Source organism: Crassostrea angulata, chromosome 5 (genome assembly GCF_025612915.1).
Source record: "Crassostrea angulata isolate pt1a10 chromosome 5, ASM2561291v2, whole genome shotgun sequence".
Classification (NCBI taxonomy): Eukaryota; Metazoa; Mollusca; class Bivalvia; order Ostreida; family Ostreidae; genus Magallana; species Magallana angulata.
This window is the reverse complement of record NC_069115.1, coordinates 41,768,905-41,776,966: the sequence shown is the minus strand read 5'-3', so window position 1 is coordinate 41,776,966 and position 8,062 is coordinate 41,768,905. Positions and strand designations below refer to the sequence as shown.

Here is an 8,062-nt window from a genome sequence, read left to right as displayed (position 1 = left end):
CACTTTGCAAAAGTTGTTCCCCTTTGCGGGGTCAACCCAAAGGTCAAAAGGGAAAAAAACAACACATCCCTTCTTTATGCAACCAAATATTTGGGCGTCCTGTGAAGAAATCTCTTGGAATTTAATTCATTCCTTCGATGTGTGGGTTGCCCCAACTTGGGGCAACAAAATTCACAGCGGAAACGGATTTCTAATGTCAAATGACGAAGTTACAACCCTCTAAACTACAAAGGCTACTGTGAGAAATATAGGAGTTTCCCCCCAAAGATGGCGGCCAAGGGACATAACTTTTGTAAAGTGTGGATTGGTCTATTCAGAATACACATGTAATCATGAATTACAAATTTTTAAATTGTACAATTTTTAAACTATGACATTCTTTCTTTGGTGGTTAATACGACCCAGAAGGAAGCCAACATTTGACCCCCTCCCCCCCCCCCCCCCCTAAAAAAAATGATAACTTCACATGCATCAACATTAGTTGATATTTAAAACAAAACATTTTCAGTTTCATTTTCACGTTAAACAAATGTTACTGTATATTATAAAAGAAAAAAAAATAATATAATTCCAATTCATGTATTCACTGATACATTATTATTACGTTTGCAGCCATATGCATATTTGGCGCCTGCATCGTTGCGGTTTTTTTGGTACTCATAGACCCCCTTTACATAATAGCACATGAACTACCTTAAAATTCAAATTAAATCTTAAAACACTACTTCATATTTTAATAATTTAGATACATGTAAATCCCTATAGAATTTAAATACCAATTGAATTAGGGTACCAATGTCATGTCTCCCCTCTTCGATCTATACTGGTGAAGTGCGTAAGATTTATTAATATTTATAAAAATAATATATATTCATTTTTATTTAAAAAAAAAAGATAATGTACATGTAAACTCATTGAAAATTATCGACAACTATTAGTATTTGCTCAGGTTCTATATCTACATGCATAATTTGGTACGGATACAAACGGAATCCTATTAATGTTAAATAGGAAATACCAGGTATATTGATACACATATGAAAGTGCGATTATACGCGTAATGATGAAGATGGAGCAACATACTTAAACTTCATAAAAGTTTTAACAATATTTTTGATAGAAGTAGAAATCATCTCTATTCCGGTTCAGCGTACAAATGGGCGGAGCACCGTCTCTCCCTCAAGTTTTATTAACCCCTAATCGTGTGGCTTTAATCACTGGAGGAAATGCAGGTATGTGAAGTTGATATATTTTACTATATATACACATATTAATTGTGGTCTGTCACAAACATACAGACATCTGTATTTGGAATTTCTAGAATGGCTCTTGAATTGATTATTATTGCATGCAGATCAGAGGAGCGAGCAAAAAAAAATGTGAGATCGAGTCGATTTTAGACAATAACACATAAATCATGTTCATTTAAGTATTGAATCCTTATTTTTTAAAAGATATAGTCTCATAACTGCAACGGTGTGTGCATACAAATTGAATAACGTGCGTTAGCGCGTTATGAAATTTTGTTTGCACACACCGTTGCAGTTATGAGACTATATCTTTCAAAAAATAAGGATTTAATACTTATATTTACATTTTTTTACCTTCTTGCCTTGGACGCAAATGCGAAATATACCTCAAATTACTGTATTATCCTATGGGTAAGTTCAAATTAATGGAAGAGCCACAGTAACAGCCAGAAGCGTGATATTTGATTTTCGCTTGTGACGTTGTATTTATCAGCGTTCAACGTTTGTGACGTCACAATTAAAACTCGTGATTTAACCTTTTAGTACCCTGTCTGTGTTACGGTGCTACATCTGCAGTAGCTTTACATGCAAAATATATGTGAAATGTAAATATATATGTATACACAAGACTTCGGTGAAGAACAAGTGTAGCGGATAAAAAAAAAAGTATCCATATTTCTTAATTGATGCTTGGAATGAAAACAGATTTCTGTCTGCAGAGAGAAAAACGGGAAATGATATATTTTCCATTCATTTGGAGCCTTTCACAATTTTTCAATTACCATTATTATTCATTTCACGATGCAAAATTCCCTTAGAATTTAGAGTTCAAGCCGTTCCATGCAATTGGACTAGACAGTATGGAAAGAGCGTTTTAAAATTGACATATTAGACTTTTTCAATATATGATGCCCTTATTTTTATAATAACTGTGTTTTTATTACAACAGGCACGTAGCATCGTTTTTGAAAGTGGGGAGGGGGGGGGGGGGGTGCAGACTCACCCAAAAATCTAGACAGGCCAAAAAAAATTATAGAAGAATAGAAAAGACAAATAAAATGATAACTTTTTTCCCCATGTGTAAGAGATATTATAATGCAGATGTACTAATTAAACAGAAGACTGAATGAAAAATACAGAGGTGACAGTGGATAGCGTACATCACCAGAAAATACTCTGATCAGCAGACGTGGATAATCATATTCCAATAATCCAAACTCCTCCGTAATTTGAACAAAAAGTTTAATGCTCAAAATATTGTGAAAATCATGATGGTAAATATTTTCTATAATTTGTTGAATAGCTGAAAAGAATCGATTTTTGCATACTAGGTTTGACCAGATCTCCATTTGAAGGTGCTGAAACATTTCAAAGATACCGGGGATGCGTTTTATATTGATAAGAGAATCAAACAGACTAACAGTCTAGCAAGGTACAAAAATTCCTGCATTGTTAATTGCGAAGTTGAAATCTACCTAACACACGGGAATTACTGTCATGCAGCATTAGTCACTTATTGTACCAATAACATCTTGTTATAACTTTAGGAGTTTTCTAGTCTGGACATTCTTCTTAAACGGCCAAGATAAGGTAATATGATATCAAAAGAAATTAATGGCAAATGATTCACTTCAAGCGAGCGTGTTTAGTCATGTGTGAAACTTAAACGGTCCATGAATTAGACCAGTTTGATTACCAAAACCATATTTCGAAGGTTAAATTTTGTAGATTCATTTTAAAGATGACTTAATGCCAACTTTTTTGTAAATGAAAATGTTGAAATGAAGTGTAATATCATTTCTGATGAATAAATAAAAAATAAACAAAGATAAAGACGCAGTAAATATGACAAAGAAAAATCATCGATGTGTTCATTGGTATTATCACGTACAACTTTTTATTAAATCTTATGGTGTATAAGATCTTAAATTTTACAGAAATGAAGAAAAGCGAGAAGCACTTCGGAAATACTCCATAGACTGTCTGGGGGAATTTCTGAAACCTGATGATCTGAAGTATTTTACCAATCTATAACCACATGTAGAAATCAAAGAGCAAGAACTCTATAAAAATATTGGTTTAAATTCAGAGACCCAATCTGATTATTTTAGGCTTCTATTTAAACACGTAAAATAAACATATTTTACCAGCCCCTGTAGTATCACAGGCAAATAACACTTAGACCACAAATTCAATCAAATGTATGTTGCATTCTTCGTATCATTTACTATTAGTTTAGAATGTTTATTCCGTGCAATTTACATATAGCCATTTCACGACATCCTCATTTCTACTCAATGACACACGAGCGATATACGATATTGTATATTCATACGCCTGGACTCTTTTCCTGTATACGAGGCTTGTTAGAAAAATTCGAGGACGAAGTGATTTAATTACAGCAAAATTACCGTTTCCTTTTAGGATTGCGTATGTTTTATTAAATAACTACCAATTAATTTTTTTTTTACAAAAAATGACATGAATTAATTTTTTCTTTCAAAAGATACAGCTATTTTTACTTTGCATGAATTAGATTTACGGAGCACCATTTTATATTCCCACGACGTCAGGTGACGTCAAACAACTAAAAGTCAAACAGCTTGCCTTTTTTCAAAGTAAACATCTTTCAGTTAGTGATTCATCCACCACAGACAGCTTCTGAAAAGAAAAACATTTGCAACCAATGAATGCTTTCTTCTGTATTTCTTACGGAAATAATCAAACAGTTACATGTAGTATGTCGGGTAAAATGTTAAAATCGGATCTATACAGTGTATATGAAAAATATCAAGTGCAATTTATCCGCATATGAACGACAGACCAAATATACAAAAGGGGTAAAATAATAATAACCAGTTATTACGACAAGTTTTTAATATTGTTAAGAAATAAAGTTTATTTAATGTTCAATGTATATTGATCATATTTATTCGTTATTCATTATTTATTTTATTCATAGTCATGTACTTACAATAAATATACTTTGATATTGTTGAATCTTATCTTTTTAATATTTAATTTTGAAATTCATTCCGAGGATTAAATTCTATAAAAATAATTTTAATGTAATCAAATATATTTGAAAAATGGACATTAAATTATTCAATAACATCTACCTCAAAATTGCTTAAACAAACAATTTTTCTCAAGTATTTTGCCCACATGCTTGTATTAGCCATACAACGAGAAAAGGAAATACTAAAAACTAATCCAAACCACATGTTAATTCTTGGTAATAATATATCCGTTCCGTGTTATTGATATATTTATAGTCATAGTCGTTCTCTAATTCACCCACATCCCCTTTCTTGTTCATATACTTTAATCTAGATGACCGCCATGATTTTATACGACTTGCAAATTTGCCTTTTATTCGTGGTATTTGTTTCGACTCCGAATCGTCTGCACCGTCGGCCACTTTGTTTCGATAGACAATAATGTGTAAACGGAGATAATTATAAGACGGCGTTCAGAAATCCGGAAAAATAGCTCGTGCTAAATAGCGAAATCTGTCGATCACGTGATTGCTATCCGTCTCTACCTTAAGTTAATTTAAAGTTATTCAGCAAAAGACGTGAAAACTAAGTAAAATTATACATTTACATTAAGGTGGAATAACACATCATCACAAAATGACTGACCTCTGATCGAAACGACATTTTGTTTTATTAAAAGGATTTTATCGACGGCAACTTATAACTCTCTCCAACGCCGAGTGGATAAAGTGTGTTCCATACATCCCGGGTTCAAATCCATCAGGGGCTTTTGTTATAACTACCAGAACTGAATTTGTTTTAGATATTCATTTTTTGTCTTAAAACTGCAAATTTTTCGCTTAACTGACATGGGTAAGTTTATTTACCAAGATATCTTTTATAATTCAATAATTAACTAATAATTTGATTACTCTTTCTAGGTGTGTTATTCTATCCTTACTGAAGGTTGACTTGCAGTACTCTCAATACTTTGATTTAACATAATATAAGTAGCGCTTTGACAAAGCATCCGGATTGCGTAATAGTTTTGGTTACATTACATGAAGCGTTACGCGTATACGCTAACCACTTCAAAAATAATATAAAAGGGATTTTGATGAAGGTTCACATTTAAAAAAAATGAAGGAAACACACAGGCATGTAGTTGATTAAACCGCAAATCACCTTAGCTATCAACAAGTTAAAGGGACTTGGACACGATTTTAGATCCCAAATTCTAATTTTAAATTTTTTGTATAAAATGGTTTAATAGTGCTTTTTAAATGATTGACCAAAATATTGAATGTTAAAGTCAAGGTACAAGCGAGATACAGAGGTAAGAATTGGTTGTTATGTAAACAAAGCTCGAGTCTTATAGTTGTTTACAAAATATGTAATGTAGAGATTTACCATTTCTTAGACAAAATGACATGTAAAAAACAATTTAAACTAACTTGATATCTTCATAAATACTTAGTGTCAACAAAAGAAAGATACATTTGATTGAAACTTACACAAATATAACATATATGTAAAAATGACAATATTTAAGCTTTGTTTACAAAACAAAGAAATGTGAACTCTGTATCGTGCTTATAACTTGATATAACTTGATATTTGACTTTCAAATTTTGACATAGCATTAAAACGTCTATATCTATCAGTATAAACATTGAAAATGGAAAAATAAAATTTGAAAATTTTATGTCAAATCATGTCCAAGTCCCTTTAACAAGAACAGGACGCTTTGGTTGTATTCCGTCGTAACAATCTACCAAACAATGCCTCCCTTTTATTTTACAATCAGTAAGTATCCTGAATCAATATGAATAGACAAGTATTTCTTTTATAAAATATTACACAGTCACACCTGCTTCACGTTCGAGTTACATGCATTTCAAAGTGTATGAGAAAAGGGGTCTTATGACATAAAAATCACAAAATTATATTTTGATTGCTTATATTGTAAGAAAACATGGGAAAACAGAATATGTTAAAATCATATTTTTATCTTGAAAATTAAAACTTCAATTTTAGGTTGAATGATGGCTTTTTATTTCATCATGACGTCGACATTGCGTAATGCCGGGTTATTTTGACGTCAAAATTGTTAAAATTGTTGAGAAAATCGGCATTGCTGAATAAAAAATGTCTTTGACTTTGGCTAATCACATCGTACAAATGAACATATTATTAGAGTGATTCATAAATTACTTATAAAAACTTTTAAAATATTCGATAAGGTACACAAACATAGATAAAACGTAATTATTCAATTGATTATTGATGGAGTTTAATAGTTGTTTAAAAAAGATGACAGGGTAATTTATTCCTCAGTGTGGGTGGGTGGACACAATTGATCTTGACATCTTGGTCGTACAAACGGTCAAACTTTTTTGAAAAGATACTGAGTTCTTTCCCTGGACAATCCAGGAGGTGTTAGCTCTGTGGGAAATTTTCCAGGAATCTGCTGAAGTACATAAGGTTTAATTATCTTAATTATTTTTTCCATTGCATCACTAATTTCCTTAACGAAAACAAATCCTGCGTGGTCAGCACAAAATCGAAACGAATGGTATTTAAATATACCAGGCAAAAAGGTGAAAAATTGTTCCAAAAACTCTTTCCAGTTAGAAGTGTCTCCTCCAATTTCGTATAGTATTCCTTTATTTTTTGAAGACGAACGCTCAAAGACTTGCTGAAGTTCTCTCATACTGTCACAATCCGATCGACGGAACAGCTTTTTTTGCACGTGCAAAACCTGTATCAATCAAACACCGTGTTTGGCCAACTACCTGCATCAAATACGTAATTTGATGGTGCAATCCAGTGATCACTCGCCATGCCAAATAAGCGATTACAAATTTGTTCTTGTTTTGACCTGAAAAGAAATTGTTACATCGTTATTTAACATCAGACAAAAGGCGAGAAAAGATAAAATCTCTCTAAAAATTTCAAATGAAGAGAGAGAGAGAGAGAGAGAGAGAGAGAGAGAGAATGATAGAAAATACCTGCACAATTATCAGCATGAAGCAAGCACTCTTTTTCTCCATAGCCATATGTGTTAAGGCCATGATGCACCAAGGAGATGTGTTTGTCCCATGAGATCCCGTACCATCTAATCCAAGCGTCTCATTTTCCCCTATCAAGTAATTTTATTGTGTAGGTATATCGTCAACACGAAAACCGAATATATGTACTTTCTTTAAACTGAGAAGATTAAGCGGTCCCATTTGCCAAACATGATGAGGTAAAGCAACATTTTGGCTGAAATCAAATGTGTAGTGAACTTTGGTAAAATCAGAGAATAAGGGCGGTATGTGGTGCCCCTGTCTATCTGCATTTTGTAATTCTTTTAGCGAGTCTGGTACAATTTTCTTGTAGATATCTCTTTCCTTATGCGCTACATCAATATGAGTTTAAAATTTATTTAGAGCCGCCAATTTGTCTTCTTCCATGCATGCGTCAAGCACCTGCTTCCTCAGCAGTTCACACCTGTGACAAACGTCAAAGCGTGGACCACATATCTTAATGTGGGAAGAGCAGGAGGTCCAAATGTTAGTGAATGTGAGGTACTCCACTTTCCTAACATCATCTGTTTCGCATGCTGACTTGTATAAACTGTGAATTCCTTTCTTTGAGGAGTCACAAGGGAGAAAAATTGGAGGCTCGTCATCCCTACCTCTGAGGGCCGCAGGCTGGGGGAGACCATGTTCCTCGGCGTAGCCAATGATAAAATTTACAACTCGCTGTACATCATCAAAATTGACCGCGTGTTTGGGTTGGACCTTCTAGATTTCCACGTGTCTAGGAACTGCACCCTTTTCAGAATAA

General features: G+C 33.1%; 1 pseudogene; it reads right to left on the bottom strand.

Annotated features, from left to right (window-relative positions):
- Nucleotides 1-6,302: 6,302 nt before the first annotated feature.
- Nucleotides 6,303-7,686, bottom strand: LOC128183321 (uncharacterized; annotated as a pseudogene).
- Between the last annotated feature and the right edge of the window lie 376 nt (nucleotides 7,687-8,062).